Here is a 21816-nt window from a genome sequence, read left to right on the forward strand (position 1 = left end):
TATGGCTGTATAGTTCCTTCACATCCTTTACGATCCTTCCAATCTAATACCATTGCACTTCTATGGGGATTAGTCGCCATTCCTAGGCCTTGAAGTGTTTGAGTGGCTTGTTGTAATGGCCAATGTTATGGCCATTCTTGACAAGAGATGATGCTAAGGTCTGCACCTGTATCCAGTAGCCCATTAAATTCATGTCCTTGAATATTTAGTTTTAACATGGGGCGAGAATATAAATTTAAAGAAAGCATAGCCCAATCTACACCTGTGGAGCCTAATCCCTTGGAACCTCTTTCTACAGTACGACTGGAAAATTTATCATGTAGGCTGGGTATCATTAGTAACTGTGCTATTCTATCTCTTGGTGAAATTACTGATATACCCTTTGGAGAACTGGCTATAATTTTTATTTCACCTTCATAATCAGGATCAATTACCCCAGGACTTATCATAAGTCCTTTTAGAGTAGAAGAGCTGCATCCCAATAATAAGCCTACTATTCCTTTGGGAAGAGGTCCTTTTACCCCTGTGGGAATGATTTGAACTCCCATCTCTGGAGTTAGTACTGCTCTGGCGGAGGCGCAGATGTTCAACCCTGTGCTCTCTCTGGTTTGTCTGATGAGGGATCTGATGGACAATGTGTCCTGGGCACCACCCTGATGGGGTTGCTGGGTTCCTCCAGTGCTCCGTATATTTGTGGTGTTGGGCCCCAGAGCATTGGGCCCCCCTGTCCATTTTTTGGCCTTTCTCCATGATATTGTGGATAAACACCTGGTCCTTGTTCATTTTTTGATAATGGAGTACCCTCTATGGTGGTTTGAGAACAGCATTCATTAGCCCAATGTCTCCCTCTACGGCATTGTGGGCAAATACCCGGTATTCTACTCCTTTGATACCTAGTTTTGGTAAACCCTCCTCCTATGGGGCAATTCCTTTTAATATGTCCTGTTTGTTCACAATTGTAGCATGTTCTTGGCCTGGCATCTAAAACCTGTTTTACTGCAGCTGCCATGACTTGCCCTTGTTCTAAAGCCTGTTTTACTGCAACTGCCACGACTTGCTCTTGTTCATTAATATCTCTACATAATTTAATATATGTGTTTAAATCTTCATGTTTCCATGGTCTAATGACTTCTCTGTACCAACGATTCAATTTCTCATAAGCCAGTTGTTTTAGTAATGGCATTGCTTGTTCTGTATTCCCAAAAACTCTGGTAACTGTTTGAATAAGCCTATCTACAAATTCAGCATAAGGTTCATTAGCTCCTTGTATTACCTTAGATAATTGACCTTGTAAACCTCCATGTCCTTGTAAAGTCTTCCATGCCTTAATTGCATCTACAGCAATTTGTGTGTATACACCAGGATCATATGCAATTTGTTGCTGCTGATCCTCATAAGGTCCCTTTCCTAACAACATATCTAGATTTCTCTGAGGATAACCAGCTGCTGCATTCCGCCTAGCCGTCTCCTTGCAAAATTCCTCATTGGCAACCTTCCATAACAGGTATTGTCCTCCATTTAGCATAGCTTTACACATATTAGCCCAATCTGCTGGCGTCATGTTCAAGTTGTTAATGGATTCGACCATGCTTACAGTGAAGGGTGCTTGAGGACCATAGGTTGTTACAGCCTCTTTTAGCTGCTTCACTGTTTTGAAATTTAAAGCATGGTGAACTCGCTGCCCTCCTGCCTCAAATACAGGGCATGTTAATATTTGAGATCCTGTCTCAGGATCCCAACTATCAACTGCGGGGGTTGGGAGCCTCCCAGCATATGGAGGTGGCCTTGTTAGTTGGACACTTACGTCCTCTGGTGATAGAAAGGTGTTAGTAGCAGTCTCCTGTAGAGATGGTGCTGTTGGTTGGACACTTGCACCCTCTGGTGATAGAAAGGTGTTAGTAGCAGTCTCCTGTTGTAACTTTCCCCCTGATGGCTTTGGACTAAGCAAACAAGATACCAATGTCCACAATAGCAATGTGCCAACTGGCAGAGTTCCTGGGCTTTTCTTTTCTATTCTTTTTAAATCTTCACCATGATGGTTCCATTGTGATATATTTAACAACTCCTCCTTAAAAAGCCATGGGCTATATTTTTGTATTGTATCAACATATGCCCTGACTGTTCTTGATTTTACTGGGATGCCTCCTTCCTCTAACAATTTACTTAACACTCTTTCAGTTTGTTTTTTACTAATTTCTGATCCCATATTTCTACTATAATACAACCCAACAAGATAACGCCTAACAAAACTGAAACAGAGTGAAACAAAATTGGAACAACATAAAATCATTATAATAGCCTCCTGAAATGTCCATCTGTCCTTTCTCCCTACCTGTTCCTCAGATGTGAGCAGTTTTTCTTCCACCTTACACATCTCCAGGGACAGGCAACTTAAAATAAAAGTGAAGCAAAACAAAAGAAGAATCTTAAAATGGCTACCCATCCTCTCGCCCTGCCCTCAGGGGCGAGCAATTTACCTTATCACTTACCCTTAGTCGTTCCCTGTGCAGCCCACCAAATGCCGCAGTCTGGCTGGGCACAATTCAGGAGCCACTTGTCAAAAGAAATGAACTTTATTTTTAGAACCACACATGCCAAACAAAACAGCTCCTCAGGAAAACCTTCAGAGCTCAACTGCCACCACTGGCTTCCCACAAGCCTCTCCACCTTCCCCACTCCTCCTGCTCTTGAGGCCAATTGGCTGGGTCGCATGGGCGGAGCCAAAAAAAAGTCCCCCAGTGAGCAGCTCCATGGTCTGAAAGGGCAGGGAAACAGCCCAATGAGCATCACCGCAGAGGAGCCAATCAGTTGGCAGCTAGAAGTTGCTGGGGCCGCTGTGAGTCAATCATCAGCTGGCAGCTGGAAGTTTGCTGGCAGCTAGAAGTTTGCTGGGGCCCCTTTGTCGTAGGCTCTCAATATTCCCCCTTGTGTCATAGTCTCTCTTTCCCTCTTCTCTCCTTTACACCCTCTCAGCTCTGGAAAAACCAAGAAACCCTATTCCCAGACTCACAGAGGTCTCACGCTTCTTTTCCCCTAATGCCAAGAGCCTGGGTATTCTTCTCTCCCCCACAACACCAAGATTGTTCCTTGTCACCAAAATGGGAAGGTCCCTTACAAGTTACCCTATGTACCCCCACGACTGCGAGGCTTCAGGAGTCTCCAACCAAACTAACTCCCTGGATTCACATTTCCAAGTTAAAACCTGCATCAGCTCCTGAGCCTGAGTCTGCGGATACCTCCTCTTTTTCTTCACTGGCATATGCCTGCAGCCCTTCTCCCACCAACCCACTGAAACTTCATTTCACCAGGTTCCCCCCAAAACAATGACTCCAGACCCCGGTCCACATCACTCTTAGCCTTCACCTCCCTTTTCTATATCTCCTCTGGATCCTTCATATGGATATTCACAGTAGTTGATCAATGGAAGGATGGATCCTTATCAAAAACTGAACAAATTGCCAATTTTGACATGCCCTCAACTCAACTGCCCCCATTACCATTTCCCTTGCAAATTCTCGATTCTACAAAACAGCCTCAATAAGACCCTGTCTCTGCTTTCTATTTGATCAGACCCAAGATTATTGTAAATGGTGGCCAGACACTTATAAAGGCTGTTCCCTTACTGGTCATGTAGAATCCATCATTATGACAGGAAACTAGACACCAATATGTTCCATTTGATACCTGAGGAGACTTGACAAGAGGCCAGAGCACAAGGCAGACGGAGAAAATACCATTTTGCACTAAAAATCTATGACCCAGCCCACCCACGTGGGCCTCGGGAGTCACAGGTGCCTCCTTTTGAGCTAACTATCAGACCAAACCCTCTGTTTTATTTATGGATAGGGAGAAGCATAGTAACACAAACCCTGTCTGAGTGAAAAATCTTTACCTCAGACATACAGCACTCTGAAAAGGTCCTAAATAAGCAGATAGAGCAACTCCAAGGTCCCTCATCCTCAGACCCCTCCAAACCCAATTCTTGGATCAAAATCATCCAAAACACACTGACATTGCTAAATACGACATTCCCCACCCTAAATCCCAAAAACTGTTTTCTTTGTGCCTCCCTGGAAAGGCCCCTCCTGTCAACAGTCCCTCTCAACTTCTCCTCATACGATCTCTCCCCCATCAACAATAGAATGCAACCTGCCTTGAACGTTCCTTTGTGAGAATCCATACCCAGTAACACCAATTTCTCTGCCTTGCCCCGATGGCTCTGCATTAGCCCCTCATCACACATCCAATATGACAGATGCTCAAATTACACAATTGCTTCTACAAATACACAAATCCTGGGGACTTTCTCTGGTGTAATGGAACTTTAATGACCTATATCCCTGACAATATAATCACTCCCTGTTTTGCTGTCCAAGTAACTCCTCAGCTTACTTTATATAGCACCGCAGAATCTGAACACTTATTTTCTCATTCTACTTTGCCACGCAGCAAGTGTGCAGCCTTCCTGCCTTTCCTGATAGGAATCTCCAAAGCTGCAACTTTAGCAGCAGCTGGAATATTAGGTGGAGCTATAGGGCACTCTATTTGGACTAAAGATGACCTTCACAAAAAGCTTCAATCAGCTCTCGATGCTACAGCAAAGTCACTCTCCTCCCTCCAGAGACAGGTCACCTCTCTGGCTCAGGTGGTTCTCCAAAACTTATTGTCATTAGACTTATTGTCAGCTGTAAAGGGAGGTATTTGCCTATTTCTAAGGGAAGAGTGCTGCTATTATGTGAATGAATCAGGCCTAGTAGAACAGAATGTTAAAAAAAAACTCATTAACCTTGCAACCCAACTGACTAAAGCTACTTCCCAAACTTCTTTTCTGGAATTCTTTCAAAATGCCTTTGTCACCTGGCTCACGCCCTTCTTAGGCCCTCTTATCGGCATAATACTCTTCTGCACTTTCCTCTCATGCATAATAAAGTTCCTCCAAAATCAGATGAACACAATTTCTAACCAGCTTCTTCTCAGGGACTACCAACTGCTTCAGGAACTAGATGACTACAACTCCAGCAGTTCTCACCCCATGCTGACAATGCAAAAACAATGGCCAGAGACAATGAGCTCAGAGATCTTCTTAGCCTGCCATCCTGGATTTTTGAGCCTTTATGTCCTTTTAAGCCTCCTCATGGCCCTTGGCCTCTTCTCTGTTAGTCCCCCAACGTGGAACTCCTGCCAAAAACTGACCTTTGCTTTAATCCTCATCCTGTTTTTGCTCGCTCTGATCCTCTTCAGGTGCTGGTAATGCCATGTGGAGACAACGTTTTCAATACTTCCTAGAGTCCCTGTTACAGGACCAGTGGCTGATACCAAGAGTCTCCTCCACCCAGGACTGGTTTGATGCCATTGACAATTTGTGGCTTCAAGGAACTTTTATGGACTTTACTCCTGCTGAAATAACTGTCTATAGCCTCTGGGTGTTATTCCTGGCTGCCCTGGTGTTCCCAGACCTGTCCCCTGAACATTCCTCCACTTTCCCTCCTAGGTCTCACACTGCCCACCATTACGTCCCCATGTCACTTAGAAAAACAAAAAGGGAGGAATGTTAGGTGCAGGACAGACTGAATTAAGTTGTCTGCAAGGCATGCCAAACAAAGTTAGCTGCAGAGTGATCTGACACTCAAAATCCTCCATCTGGTTCTTTATCACCTGTTAGCTTCAAGCCCAAATGCCCAAGCCCCCACACAAGGCTGAACGCTTTGCCCCTCTGCTCAAGGATGAACACTTACCCCCCTTGTGCCAACAAGGCAGCTTGCAAACCCAGAGACCTTGTTAGATTTAGGCAGCATAGCAGAAGGGCTACAAAAACCTTTCTCTCTTTTCTCCTCTGTTGCACTGCTGCAATAAAGATCTGAGTGTGGTGGTCACTTTCCTTTCAACCACCACCAGAGGACTTGAGCTCCAGATATCCCTCACCTGTGCACCTAGAACACGACAAGGGAGCCCAAGTGGGCGACCAATGGAGGAGCACTTTCGAGACCCCTTAATTTCCTGAGGGGCCTGGGGCCTCTTCTGGTGCCAAGGCCAATGTCTCGGCTTGGCACCAAAATCACGAGGCACTCACAGCTTTGTAGGTTCAAACAGCAATTCTTTATTCCAGCTCTCACACCACCTCCACACAGGTCCAGGGGCAATCGCGTTCTCCGTCTCCCGCACAATTCACCTACTCCCCAAGGCTATCTCCAAATCCCATTTTAATCTCACGAGAACTCAACGGGAACAAGCAGCAGGAACACCGTAATCCCAGCAATAATCTTCAACCGCCAACTTCCCTAAAACCCATTATCTTAAACTGGCAACGCCTTAAACTCAAGGAGCCGGTTACTTCCTCAAACCTGATCAGCTCTAAACCCGGATCTGCCTTGGTCCTTGAGCAAGGTCACCTTATTAAAGCATGCATGCAATGTCCCATCGAATGTCCTCTAAGCAGCATGGGGTACGCTTGGCAAGGAAATTTCCATGCGTCATTCCTACTTGGTAATGGCCCTCAGCATTCTGGGTCCCAGATGCCTGGTCCAGGACAGGAGGTTCTGTGTTCTGGCGCAAGGTGTTGTGTGCTGATGCCAGGAAAGACGCCCTCGAGGTGTGGAATGCAGGTTGCAGTGGAAGTCTTGGCAGTCGTAGGAAATATCTGGCGGGTGGATATAGAAGGACAGTGGCAAGGGCCCAGGATATATTGAGCTCAGGGTTGGAAGCCTCTGGAGCCCTGGCGCCTGGTCTGCACAAGCCTGAGGCACACAGCAGAGAAAACGCTGCTCCATGGCGTTGTGGGCCTCACATCAGGCACCACCAAGTATGTGGGACTTAGCAGGCAGCAGTTTGGGTGTTCTTAAAGCCCTCTGGCCTCCAGGGACTTTCTAACCACAGACTGGGAACCTGGGTGGTGTTGGCTTTAATCCTGAAAGGAAATCCCATCACCAAGCTCAGTTAATGAGATTAATAACAACAATAAAAATCTGTTAGTTTTTGTAATTGGAAGGCAGTCTTGCTCCATAAAAGTCACTGAAAAATAGTCATTTTTACTTCTGGCTTTAGCAGGGTTGTCAACACAATACCCAGATTCTCACAACCTGGTTTGGTTGTAACCCTTTTCCTTCCTGAACTCTGCCTGGGTGGTAGAATATTTGTGACTTGGGGTACTTCCAATAAGCAATTTAAAAATGGGAATTCAGTTTTGGGTTTCAGATCTTGTGCTGTAATCTGATTGATCTATGACCTCATCCCCCACTCTGTCCAATTCATATCTTGAAAAATGGGTCACCAATATAAGAGGAGGACTTGGGGCTCTTGGGAGTAGGGTAGGTTATAATCTCTCATGAAAGGTATTCATGGCCCATAATGGAGATTTAAAAAAAATTTTTTTAAGATAGTCGTCAGTGTCTTCTAAACACCCAATGGAATGAAGCTAGAAATCAATAATAAAGAAGGGGAAAGTAAAAATTCACAAATTTGTAGAAAGCAAAAAGCATTTCAAACAATTTTCTGATCAAGGAAAAAAGCACAAAGCAAAGTAGAAAATACATAGACGTGAATAACAATGAAAATCACTCAGTACCAAAATTTGGGGGATGAAGCAGAAACAGTGACGAGGAAGTTGTATTAGCCAGGGAACAGAGTCAATAGGAATCAATAGGAAGTATGACTATAAAAAGAGGAGGGGGGTTGATTAGATTGGCTTACTTGACCAGAAACTGGATAGTCCACAATGGCCTTCTGCAGTCAGGAAATCTTTCTGCCTCCTGACTTGTTCCTCCAGGAGCCCGTGTTTTGATGTACTGTGCCCCAAAAGCTCACGTGTGAGCAATGCAAAGTTTAGAGGAGAAATAATTTGGCTTAATTAGCCTTGATTTAATGGGTGATTGACTGAGTGGTGTGGGGTGTGGCCAGAGGAAGGGATTCCCTGGGGTATGTATGGGTTACACACTGCTCTCTGGTGGGTGGAGTCTCCTACATAAAACCGAAGCAATTAAATGCGACAGGAAAACGTAGCCTAATAACAAACCGAAATAAATGGAGCTGAAGGGGAACTGAACCTACAAGGGGAGGCGATCGCAGCCTGGCAATGAGCTTTGCCGCCCCGAGAAACAGTGCCCAAGACGGTATGCCTACCGGCCAGGGAACTTGGACACTGCAGCGCGGGTGACACTGGGCTCCGGCGAAGGGCGTTGCTGTTGTCAGAAGAACACCGCTTTGGGCTGCGTTTAGTCCTTTAGTCGGGCGGTCACAGAGAAGCAAGAGCTTGGGGAGAGGGTGCAGCAGCTCCATCCACAGGCCTAGCTAGGAGCAATGCCATGGCTCGGTAGGAAATTGGGGCCGGTAACCGGGCACTCTCGTGGTACTGAGAGAGCCAGAGCTCGCACAGCGGCCGGGTGCAATCGCCGGCGAAACCGCAGAAACCCGCAGGAGGCGATTTGTGCAACCACCACTGTGATGCGGCACGCAGAGCCGGCTCTGGATTCTTAGGTTCAGTTCCCCTCCAGCTCCGTTTATTTGGGTTTGTTATTCGGCTACGTTTCCCCGTAGCGCTTAATCACTTCGGTTTTATGTATGACCCAAATTTTTATCCTACTGTTTTTGCCTACTGAGTTCCTGGAATTTGCTATCACTGCGTTTTAGCCTCTCTGGCTTGTCTCCGCCCTCCGCCTGGAAGACCACAAATACTCGGGATGGTGCGGAGGCTCTGCCTCAGCTCTCCATCAGCGCAAACTTCTGTCCTGTTTCTCCGAGGCTCGCGCGATGGAGCAGCATTTTCTGGGCCACGGGAAGCAGGCTTGGGATTCCGCGGAGGTGGCGCCAGAGCCGAGGCCTCCTCCTGTGCTGAGCTAAGAAGCGGTGGGCCCTGGCCTCTTCTTTGCTACCCTGTCCTAGGAGAGTTCTCCGTTGACAGCTGCGACTTCGACAGGGAGCGGCTCTCCAGTCCTGCTGTCAGGGGCGCCGGGTCCACCAGCAAAACGGATTCCGCGGGAGTCCAGAGCTCCTGGGAACCAAGCAAGGCCGGGAAGCTGCGACCAAGAAACTGGAGGCTCGGGCAGATGGGGTGGAGTCTGCGGAAGAGCCCGACGCACTCCTGGCTGTGGCAGACTTCACTGCGAAGGACGCAGCCCCCCAGCCCCCTACCCGGTGACAAGTCGTGGGACACGGAGACCTCTGCAGGCCAGTGTGTCCCCAAGTGCCCCGAACCTGTCTCCTCCAGCTGGTGGAACCCGCACCTGGTTTCCTCGGGCCTCCTGGCGTGGATTCTCCGGTGGTCTCAACGCCCATCCTTCTCAGCGAGGGGTGCTGCCCATCCTTCTCAGCGAGGCAGCCTTAGATCAGAGAAGAAGCCTCTCGATCTTACTCTGTGAAAAGATTCTGGGTTACAAAACGGTTTCACGTAGGAAATTAAAACGCACTGAGATTTGCCTTTAGTTGTTCCTTGTCAATTTTTTAAAATTCTCTTTCTCCTGACGATTCTTTGTAGTGTTTCAGGTCGCCTATTACTTGCCGCTTTCTTCTCTTTCAAACATTTGTATTCGTCTTATTACACATTCCCTTCCATAACTTTAGACTTTTATCCATTTCAACTTTGAGAAACGACGTGTACGATTTTAGAATCACTCTCAGAATTTTTACAGATCTAAAGAATGAATTGGTTTCTCGATTTTATTCCTTAATCTTTAATACTCATTAAGTTTTGTTACTTAGAGCAATTTGCAATATAATACTCCATGGCTTTGCTCATTTAATTTCATATCCCTTTCATTTTTACAACATGATTTTAAAATATCTATCTATCTATCTGTCTGTCTATCTATCAGCTCACTAAGTTGCTGAGGCTGGCCTTGAATTTGTGATCCTTCTGCCCCAGCCTTCCCGGTTGCTGGGTTTACAGTTGGTATGCGCCACCATGCCCAGCTCTAACGCGTTTTTAAATGATTTGGTTTACGTATTTAAGTATTTTGTATATTTTTGTCTTTTATTTTTTTGAGCCCCAGTTCATTTTATTTCTATTCTCACCCCTTCCTTTGTTTTTTTAAAATATTTTTTAGTTGTAGATTTACACAATACCTTTATTTTATTTTTATGTGATGCTGAGGATCGAACTCAGTGTCCTCCACATGCAAAGTGAGCGCTCTACCACTGAGCTACACTCCCAGACCCCTTCCTTTGTTTTTTTAAGAATAACGTTTCATTGCATTTCACACTCAGTAATTTTGATCCTGTCAAAAGTCCCGCGGGGAGTTATCAATCTTACTATTTCTGGTGGTAGGACCAGGCGATTGCAGCACACTGGGAAAGTGCACAGATCACCAGTTTGGAAAGATTCCTTACTGATTTGCATGTCTAGCAGTCTTTCCACTTAGGTTTGCTGTGGAAGGCACGGTTTAGCACCGAACGTGAGTGCTACTGTTACTTAAGTGTACCAGAACTCAGTTTTCTGAGATTTTTTCGCCCAGGCAAGTGTGGGTAGGCTGACCAGGTCCTACTTAGCCCTGTATCAAAATTTTCCACCTGGTACAGGTCGGGTGTAGCCTTGAATGTGAACGAATTAAGCGGAACACGTTCCTGTTTATTCCTTGCCTGTGATTTCTTGGTCGTGCTTTGAAATTTTCTTTTTTTGAGCAAGTCCTGGTGAGATAAATATATATATATTTTAAGAAGTCAAATCCAGCTAGCTATGCTTGAGATTTGAAGCCCTCCCAAGGTTGCGTTTTCAGGTCAGAACTTAGTGGAAGGAAACCAGTACTTGCCAAGCAGTGCCTCAGACTTCTTATACCTGAGTGGTAGATAACTGTAGGGGTGACCTGCTTCCTCTTATCCGAGCAAAGGACTTCTTGGTGGCATAAAGTCAGTTTGCAATAGTCAGGTTGCACAAGTTTACACAAATTCTGAAATCCTTTTAATTTAGCCTATCCGGCAGCCCCAGTTAGCAACATCGCTGGCTTAGTATGCTAACACCCACACCCCCCACACACCCCCACACACCCCACCCCACACCCCCCACCCCCTTTTCATGATAAGTATTCTTATCATGATAAGTATTCTTATCATGAAAGTATTCTTATCATGATAAGTATTCTTATCATGAAAATGTAAGGAAGGAAAGCATAAATCATTTTAAATTTAGCTTACATTGGCTATAGATAAGAGAGGCATTACAATGCAAAATGGGGGAATTTGGGGACTAGTGAGACAGTTCACTTGTTGCTTCTGGATTGGTCAATGTTCATAATCCAGAAAGTTCACACATAAGCTAGATGTGGTGGCTCTGGTAAACTGCCAGATGGGGTTATAAGTGAAAATTTCAAAATATATTCAGGAATGTGGGACATATCTGTTAGTCTGACCCTAAGCAGTGAACTCACTGAAAATCAATCTCTCTCTCTCTCTCTCTCTCTCTCTCTCTCTCTCTCTCTCTCTCTCTCTCTTTCCATGCCCTGTCTTGAAATTTGTAATATCTCATTTTTAAAAAAAAACTAGTGATAAGTAATATGGTATGAAGGATTCAGTCTCTGGATAGAATTAGAGTTAGGATTATGGTGAAGGAGGTAGGGAAGTTCAAAGGGAGAATAGGGAAAAGATGCCAATAAGAAAAGAATGAGAGAGGAAGGGAGGGAACATTCATCCTAGATTTCTGAGTTACTGTTAACGTTTCTGGGTATCATTATTCAACACAGAGAATCCACACAGAGGGTAGGCTTAGTGTTGAGTTGTCTGAGCGCATCCAGTGCTGGTGTTCAGTACAGAAAAAGGAATCCATTTTTGGAGTATCAGAGCTTGAGTAGGGGAAATAGATTCTTGTGAGGGATAGATTTACTCTTCTGCTTTGTATTTCAGGACAAGGGACTGGATGGGCCCTTCAGAAGTGAGTGTATGGCATGAGATGGATGCAGATACAGGTCCCCAGTGAACTCAAATTGTTAATTTAGTTCACAAAATTGTGTTACCACATCCAAGTCCATGTACTCATCCCGGTAAGCAAATACTTGGAAATCAAGAGTTCAGAAACAATCAGGTTTACTCAAGGGTTGGCACCTGAGAAGTTACGATGTGGACATCATTCCCAGAAAGACCACCTCAGGGAACTCAGGTGCATGAATGGGGTTGTAAAGGGAGAGAAATGAGGTGTAGTGAGCAATGGACAGGAAGAAGGTGTGATGGGGGTGATCTTCATCCAGGGCATCTGTCTGCTTCACAGTATTCCCTCCTCAGAACGTTCCAACCAACATGAACCTCCTGGGAATAGTTCCTATATTTCTTTAGCTACACTGATTACTTTTCTGCAAATTAGATCTCACAGCAAGTCACATGTTTTGTGATGAGCAGAAGTGAAGATTTAGGAGGTGCATTCCATATTCTGATGTAATCTGAAGGTCACCAAATGATCTAGGTTCATCAATCTAAAGAAAGGCTACGTAGCAGTGAACATAGTGGTAAGTTAGGTGCAAACTTTCTTTAGAATTTAGAATACTTGGCAAAGGGAAGGGAAGAAAACTTACCAAGGAACAACTCGTGACAGAGGCTACATTTACGAACATTGAGGAAAAACTGTACTTGTTTTACTTTGTCTATAACTAAGTAGGCCTTTCCTCAGACAGAATTTTACAGTTTGAAAGAGACTGAACAATATGCATAAAATCTATTTAAAAATTACAAAGAAAAGCTTTAGAACATATTCTAGTTTGTTTTAATGATTTATCCCCACTTAGTAGGACAAACTACACTTTGACAACTTAAGTAGGTTGGCAGTGGGTGTAGTATTTTAAAGGGAAATATAAGGAAGCAACCTAAATTTAGAATATATCTATACTTCAAACCTAAATGTTAACTTTATAGTTAGTGTACATCTTTCTGTTTCTCTAGTGCATTCTCTCTCTCTCTCTCTCTCTCTCTCTCTCTCTCTCTCTCTCTCTCTCACACACACACACACACACACACACACACCTACAAGCTGAAGATGATCACAATCCAAACATTTAAATTGGGCAACAGCTAGCAATAAGGCATTAGAAATAAAATATTATGAATCCAAATCAGGACATATGAAATTGGTGAACAAAATCTCACGATATGATTACAACTTATTAATGGATGGAAAGGTAGTGAAACAATGGTATGTATCTCATAGTTTCACTTGTTTTCTATGCATGAATGTTTTGAAAATATACAGCTCCTCAATAGCTTCTCAGAATGTGAGAAGCACTGGTTCCCAGAAGCACTAGTTCACCCTCCAGACCCCCAAGACAGATACTCGGGCACTTTGGGGACCAGGCCACAAGCCCGCCTGCCTCAGTCACCCACTTTTGGCCTCTGGGATCCTCACCATTTCTCCAGAGACCCTCAGCTGGAGATAGGGTGTTCCAGTAACACTTCTGTGTTTGTTCAGACAGTATGTGACAAGTTTCTTTTTCACTTTGCTTCCTGCCTTTTTCTGTGGCCTGCCCAATAAAAGGGTCCACCAAATGTGAACTCCTGTCACATGTGTTCCTCCTTAGGCTGAACGAGGGTCAAGATGCAAGCCTGCACTGGAGAGTCCTAGGGACTCAGGGTAAGAGCTTAAATCAAGAGCCAAAAGCTCAGGGTTTAAAGTAAAAAAAGAGAGTACAACTTAACTGCTTGGCAGTTATGGAATCCTTGCCTCATTGCCCTCATTGCCAAACTATGTCGAAGATGCACCGATGACATTTGAGAGGCTTTAGAATTCACCTTGCTTCAGCCTGGAATGAATAGCCAACCAACCAGAACTGACTCATCCACCATAGTCTAGCTGGGGCCTCACAGTACTTTTGAAGCCACACGCAAATAAATATAATTTCTTTCAAAAGCCACAAAGAGGGGAGGGGTAAAAATAAAGGGGAAAAAACAAAAACTCCAAGTTCAAAGAAAATGTTTCATGATATAAAAGTTTAACATTGCCTTTAAATCAACACAGCCATAAGATATGATTTTTCTCTTATGGAGGAAAGGACTGATGAAGGTAAAAGCAGGGCTAGGGCTACATAGGTACTGAGCGACCCTTCCAGTAGAGCACGGGCGCCATCAAATCCTTCCTTCTGAGAGCCACTGTCCACGGTGTGCAAGCAGGTGCAAGTGCACAGGACAGGACATACAATCCACAGGAACAAGGCATAGTTGAAAATCCCATATAATCCACAGGGACAAGGCATAGTTGAAAGAGCTCATCAAACTATTAAAATGTACTTATTAAAACAAAAAGAGGGAATTGGAAAGGGATATATATCCCCCAAAGATAAACTTAAAATAACCCTTTTTACTCTAAACTTTTAAAATTTGGATTCAACAGGGCTTAGTGCTGCTTGAAAGGCACATGTGTCCAAAAAATATACATAAGCCAAAGGTACTTTGGAAGGATATTCTAACTGGACAATGGAAAGGTCCTGACCCAGTGATTGTCTGGAGTCGGGGGTCTGTTTGTGTGTTTCCACAGGGAGAACAGCAGCCAATTTGGATTCCAGAGAGACTAACTAATGCGATTTCTACAGACCAAAAAGAAAATGACTTGGCTCAAATCCATAACAGCTGATATCCAGAACTTCAGTTTAGCTATCCTTACATCTGCGACAGTAGTTCTCCCACACCTGGAGGCTAATAAATAATGAACACCATTAAGGCCTATTTCAAATGTAAAAAACCTTGGTGCTTGCTTGTGGGAATACCTTCAGACCCATATGCAAGTTACAGGAAGAAGGATGGGATATCAAAAGAAGAGTCAAACTCAGGTGGTAACCAGGATGTTTTTTTCAATATCTATTTTATTATTGTCCTTTCCCACATCATAAAGTTCTATTTTATTTTTTGAGCTCATACAGACCTAGGTTAATGTTTTTTTGATCAGTTCTATTTTTTGACTGTGGAATTTTTAAACATTGCAATGGAGATTTCACCTGTGAAAAGCTACAAGGCCTTTACTATTATGTTATGTGTTGTATGTATTGTATTATGTGTGCACACTTGTGTTTTGTGTTATATATCTGTATGTGCGTATGTCCATATATCATATATGAGGAGCATTCATGAAAAAATGGATCCAAATATTTTTTTATTATTCATGTGATTTAAATGGTTTAATTTAAATTGGGTAAACAGCTGTTGAGGATTGTTTTAAAATGTGAACAAAATAGGAGGTTAACAGATCTGTTTGTTTACTTTCACCTTTCCTTTTCATTATATCTAATTCTATTTAGGATACTAAATTGTTTAGAAAATTGCTTTTTTTTTTTAGTGCCTGCTGGAATGTTACATAATTTTTTTTTTATCCATCATTGCCAGAATTCCTATCTTCATCCTAGTGCTAGTGAAGACAAAGATAAAACCAAACTACAGCTTCTGCAATAGCTATCACAACAAACTGAATAAACTGATGCATCAAAGAATAATGTACCTCAACAAGTGATGCTCAATCAAGAAGTCGATTTGCTTTGGGAGGAAATAGACATATTGATGGATTCCTCTGCTTTGAACTGCTTGCAGAACTTTTCTGGACTATGTATAACTTGTATGCGTTGTGAACTATCTGTTGGTGCAGCGACCTGTGGTAGTGCCGGGGTATTTTTGCTGATGTTGTCATCGGTGGTACAATTTTTCCAAAAGGAGCTGTCAGTTGGCTTGGTGTCGTGGCATTTTGTATCCTCCTCCTTTCTGCTTGTGATGATCATTCAGCTAAAATTTGGGGGCCAACAGAGGTTAGGCAAAGAACCTTACCCTCCCACTTGTGCAAAGGCCTATCCAAAAGTATGGCTGTATGCTGGGCCGGTAGTCAATGACAGGTAAGAGCCAATTGCAATGGTACCAACCTAAAACAGTAGGCTGACACCTTGAGGTCAGCTCATCTGATGATGGGTAAGAACCATATGTAGTATTGGATAACCTAAGACAGGCACAGTCCCTAAGCCACATGCTTGTTGTTTAATTAAACAGAAGAGGGGAGATGTTGAGAGCCACAGCCGAGTCGAGATGGTGCCTGGCATTTTGCCAGAAGGAGTGGTTGAGAGGTGACGCCAGCGAGCCATTAAGATGATGATAATTAAGTTAAGCTGTGTATAATTGCTGTGAATGGATGATGCTGGATTGAAACAGGCTGTGTGTTCAGTTGTATATAGACCCCTGCTGTCCGGCAATAGGGCAGCTCCTGCTGCCTCAGGCACCCAATACTTTTGAGTTCTCGAAGAGTTCCTGTTGAGTTCTCAGGGAGCCCCGTGGAGAGCTGGGAGAGTTCCCGGGGAGTGCACTTGGAGTGCCAGTGGAGTTCGAGCAATAAAGTAGTTCCTGTTTGAATCTACAAGTGCCTCATGGTGGCTCGGTTATTTTGTGCCCAGCCAGACTGTGGCAGGTATTCACAAGCATGGAGCAAGAATGAATTGCACAGAAGGCCAACCTCTCAGACTCAAGCAGAATTGTCCTGAGAATCAAGGGATGGAAACCTACAAAAATTATGAAGCATTTATTAGTCATTTTTGGGTGGTGGTAGGGAGTTTTGGAGATTTGCTTACCCACCAAAATACATCCACAGGCCTTCTTATATTATATTTCATGGTCTCATTAAGTTGTTTAGGACCTCCTTAATTTGCTTGAAGCTGACTTTGAATTTAAGATCATCCTACCTCAGCCTCCCGAGTCCTAGATTAGCAGGCAAGCACAACCACACCCAGCCTAGATATTTTGTAAGGCACAAAGTTGCATATTAAGCATCCAGTTAGGCCAGGAGAATTCTGTGTTGAAGGGGTTCATAATTCGGCCCCTCTAGAGATAGAGCCACAGCTGCTGTTAACACAAGTCACTAGGATACTAGGCAGGGTTCACCCACCCACTAGGTAAAGTGCTAGGGCCTTATAATACACTAGGGACCTAAAAAATTATCTTAATTTTTTAAAAATGGGAATAAAAATTAACTCTCATGCCTAATATAACATCTGATATATAATATTAACATATTGTCTTAAAACTATAGTGAAAGAAGAATATTTCTAGTTTAAGGTATTGATTGGGTTTTCAGTGCAGGAATGAGTCCTTGAAGCTACAAATGTGCCTGGGGCCAAGAGTCATGGTGGGTCCCTGCAAGGAGCAGAGGGCCACAGGTTCTGTTGCAATTCCCCAGCCTCAGAAAGGCTCAGCCTTTGACAAGTAGCACAGGGAGAGGCCAAGTGCTTTGGTCTGAGCTAGCAAATTCACCAGGAAGAGATGGAGGTACCTCCTGACTTGACTGCCACTTAAATGTACTATGACACCTTTACTTGTCTTAACTAATCTTTATATTATGTAAAAGTTTGTCTTTTAATAATCTTCAATATCTTTTGCATCCATTTCTGCTGAGGGCCATTGCCAAGTAGGAATGACGCATCGAAATCCTTGCCAGCGTACCCCATGTTAAATGGACTTGCCTTGGAAATTTGCTGTGACCTTGCATGTGTGTTTGAGAAAGGTGACCCTGCTCAATGACCAGGGTGGATCCAGGATTGGGGTGTATCCTGCAGGTTTGAGGAAGTATCCCGGTCCTTGGGTTTAGGGCGTTCCCAGTTTAAGACAATAGGAGTTTTAGGGAAGTTGGAGGTTGAAGATTATTGCTGCTGGGAGTAGGGCATGCCTGCTGCCTGAGTGCCCGCTGAGTTCTCCTGGAGAGAAAGTATTTAGGACGTGAATTGTGCGGGAGATTAGGGATTTCCCCTGAGCCTGTGTGGAGGCTGGTGTGAGATCGGGAATAAAGAATTGCTGTTTGAACCTACAAAGCTGTGTGGTGGCTCGTGATCTTGTGCCAAGCCGAGACATTGGCACATTTCATAATTTAATAAACTTTTTAATTGAATTATTATTGATACCATTTGCATCCATTTTGCAAACTAAAATCTCATTATATTTTTGTAGTTTTTGTGACTCTGTAGAGTTTTATCTTGCTAAAAAAGTCATTACTAAAATTTCCTTTCATTAGAATAATTTTCAGCTAGACAGAAAAAGGAATGAAAGTTGAAGATAGGGGCTGGGGATATGGCTCAAGCGGTAGTGCACTTGCCTGGCATGCGTGCGGCCCCGGTTCGATCCTCAGCACCACATACCAACAAAGATGTTGTGTCCGCCGAGAACTAAGAAATAAATATTAAAAATTCTCTCTCTCTCTCTCTCTCTCTCTCTCTCTCCCCCCTCTCTCACTCTCTCTTTAAAAAAAAGAAAGTTGAAGATATGAGATTAATAGAGAATTGATTTTATCAAATATTTTTCTGATTAAAGATCCTACACAAAATCTACAAAATTGTCTAACATCATTATCTTTGTATAATGATTTAAAATCTATATGATTCCACATCAACAAGGAGCCATGTTTTTATTACTAAAAATATTTACATATATTTAAAAATACTTAATACTCTCTACCTCTTGGAATTATAAGGCATTTAATATGTCCTAGAACCTCTATAAAATCTATTCCCTTTGGGATTCTAAGGTTTGCCTTATTTCTAACTAAGAGCATCATTTTTATCTTGTAGTATGAAAGAACACTAATTTTTCCTTAATATAATGAATTTGGGGAATAAATTCCTGAAAGTGGAATTCCTGTGTCAATGTAGTATATTTAAAATTGTTAAAAAACACATGGCTATGTTCCATGTTGAAGGAGCCTACGAAATTTATTCATCAACATACTGAGAAAGGTCTTTTTGCCTTCATTTAAATTTTTTTAGTTATACAATATGTTTATTTTGTTTATTATTATTATTATTTAATGTGGTGCTGAGGATCCAAGCCTGTGCTTCACATGTGCAAGGCAAGTGCTACACCACTGAGCTACAACCCCAGCCCTTTTCCAACATTGTAACAACATGAGTTAAAATGAAAATTCCTTCTTGTTTTCTATATAGCCGGAAGTAAATCCAGGGACTCATGCATTCAAGGCAAGTGCTCCACCACTGACCTAAATCCCTGGACCCTGTTTTGAAAGTTTTTAACACTTCCTAATATGCCATTTATATGTGTATTTCTATTAACTTTCTTGGTCTAATATTAGTGAGGCCATGCTTATCTTTTCTATTGAAGAAGAATTTTTCTGTATTTATCTGCGAGAATTTGAGAAGAGTTCCATAATTTTCATCACTTTTAAAATTGATTTTGGGTGGATGACATTGATAAGATCTAATTATTAATAATTAGTACTTCAAAAGCATCAAGCATTCCTTCTTATGTACTTTATTTCCACTTTGCCTAATTCAAATCCATTTTTCCTACTATTTATCCCAATCTGTTATCTTGCTTAATGTTTAATTATGATTTCAAATCTTTCACTTCGTAACACTTATCACCATAACAGTCAAAAACTCTGAATACCCAGTGTAATCTGAACTCTCCTTTCCAGATTCCAGGTTCACACTGCCCCAAGCATCATTACTCTTCTGCTCCAGGAGAAACACTCTTGTAGTTTTAAGGAAAGAACATATCAGCAGTCAGAATTGGGTGAAACTCAGTGGGGGGAGTACATCACTGAATATAGCTCTAGATTGCTAAAAGAAAAGGTAGCAGAAGAAAAATTTCAGGAAGAAGAAACTACCTAGAGGTCCAGGAAAAAGCAAGTGTCTGGAGCTGCATTGGCAATAGAAGTCACAGTGGTCATCCTGGAGTTTGATCAAAGTTGTATGCAGTATCTGAAAAAGAAAGAAAGAAAGATGAAGAGAGAGAGAGAGAGAGAGAGAGAGAGAGATATGAAAGAGAGAGGAAAGGAAAGAGGAGAGGCCAGTAAGGAAAGAAGAAAGCCCTTTGGACTGAAACAAAATGCCAAACTAAGACTACATGCAAAGACCTTAGGGTGAAATTTCAACGCAAGAGACAAATACCAAGAACAATATAAATGTAAATGTCAATCCAAGGGATCAACATTTTATACTTGGACTTAAAACCTAGGGAACTAGCATCTCATGTGTTGATTCAAAACCAGACTGCTTCATTCTCTCACACACTATGGGGTGTAAGGTTTCTGTTGCAATTTGAAGTCATCCCTCACTTTCCTTCTTAGTCAAATAGATGCTACAAATACATTACTTATTGAACCCACTTTCTTCCCAGAATTATATATACTAGAAGACCTTAGCACATTCTAGCATACCAGAATTATTTGCTATATAATCATTACAATTACTTTATGTACTATTTTTTTTCAGTTATTTCACTGGAGTAAAAATTTAGCTACATTTTGATATTTTGTATAATATTTCTGAGAAACAGTTCTCTGGCTTTCTGAATACTAAATTAATTGTAAAGATAAATCTTGCCATGTGGATCAGGACAGCACAGGTTTGTAATCTCAGGGACCTAGAAGGCTGACACAAGAGGATTACAACTTCAAGTCAGGGTGGGAAGAGTGGCACACACCTGTAATCCCAGTGGCTAAGGAGGCTGAGAAAGGAGGATTGGGAGTTCTAAGCCAACCTCAGCAAAGTTGAGGTGCTACAGAACTCAATGAGACCCTGTCTCTAAATAAAATACAAAATAGGGCTGGATATGTGGCTCAGTGGTTGAGTGCCCCTCAGTTCAATCCTGGTATGGAAAAAAAGAGAGAGAGACAATTCAGCAACTTCATTAGATCATGTCTCAAAACAAAAACTAAAAATTACTGGAAATATGTTTTGTAAGATTGTCAAAAACCAAAGCCCCATGATTTCAATTTCAAATTTTATAAATGCCAGGAAAAGTAGGGTCCATGATGGCCATCTTTAGTAGAGTTCCTTGGAGGGGCCCTGGCAGCAAAATGCTCTGGGTGGAGTCTTTTAGAGAATCTATGCCAATGGGTGTATACCAAGGCCCAGAGTTTGAAGGTTTAGCTTCTGGGGTCTCTTGAGAGGCCTCACAGTGAGTGCAGTCAAGTGTGTAGTGGCAGCTGTGACCCAGACTGGGAGGCTTGCCATCTTCTCTGGCTGGACTTGATTATCTACTCTGGCTTCATGACTCCTTTGAATCCTAAATACCTGGTCAGACTATGAATCTCTTTAAGCAGAAGGTTGTAGGTGGGTTTGAATGTAAGACAGGCAGAAGTGTCAGTTAGTCAACTGTAAGGTGACAGGGCACCCCTGAAACAGCCTTGGGGGAAATTGGTGACAGGGTAGCACAGAAGATCATTTCCCAGCTGGGTTCTCAAGGCTGCTATGTATCTGCTTAAAGATGCGGTGAATGTAGAACACCCAATACACCAGTGCTCCGGATACCCACCTCTACCCTGGAGACCACTAACCCAAGCTGCCAGCAGAGAAAGAACAATGAGGAAGTGTCCCCTCAGATTCAGACTTGAACCACTTAGACCATCTACATTCCATCACAGAACAAAGGACAGGAATGTGACAGGAATGTGGGAAAACTGAATGAAGACCTAGCTATAAAAAGGGGAAGACATCATCCTTCCACAGATTCCACCTCTTGGGTCCCTTTCTTCCTCCGGGGAGAAGTCTTTTCTGCTGTCCTTTAATAAAGCTTCTACTTTCCACTCTAAACTTGCCTCTGTGTGCCTCTCTGGTGTTGTACTTCAGCACTTAGGAAGCAAGAACTCACCAGTAAACAGCAGTAACACTTAACACAGCCATCCCTGAATCAGGCAACTAATAGGAGAGCACAGGGCTTGCATCCACACCTGGTATACACCAAAGCCCAGGCAGGACAGGCTGCAGGACAAAAGAGACCCTGCCCCCAGCACTACCTACCAGCCAAAGAGGCACAGCTAAAGCTGCTTTAGTCTCCAAATAAATGATGGAAATAAATTACAGTCTTCACAGTCCAGAGATTCTAGCTACCCCATGGGTCTAGGGCTCAGAGTGGCATGAGAAGCCTGAAGAGGCTGATTAG

General features: G+C 43.0%; 1 long non-coding RNA gene across 1 annotated transcript; it reads right to left on the reverse strand.

The window, feature by feature from the left end:
• Positions 1–6073: 6073 nt before the first annotated feature.
• On the reverse strand, positions 6074–9396 carry LOC144375418 (uncharacterized). The gene is made up of 2 exons (XR_013435241.1): positions 7687–9396; positions 6074–6904 (listed from the first exon to the last, which is right to left on the reverse strand). It is a non-coding gene; the product is annotated as an uncharacterized LOC144375418 (long non-coding RNA).
• Positions 9397–21816: the final 12420 nt, after the last annotated feature.

This window comes from Ictidomys tridecemlineatus, chromosome 2, assembly GCF_052094955.1.
Source record: "Ictidomys tridecemlineatus isolate mIctTri1 chromosome 2, mIctTri1.hap1, whole genome shotgun sequence".
Classification (NCBI taxonomy): domain Eukaryota; kingdom Metazoa; phylum Chordata; class Mammalia; order Rodentia; family Sciuridae; genus Ictidomys; species Ictidomys tridecemlineatus.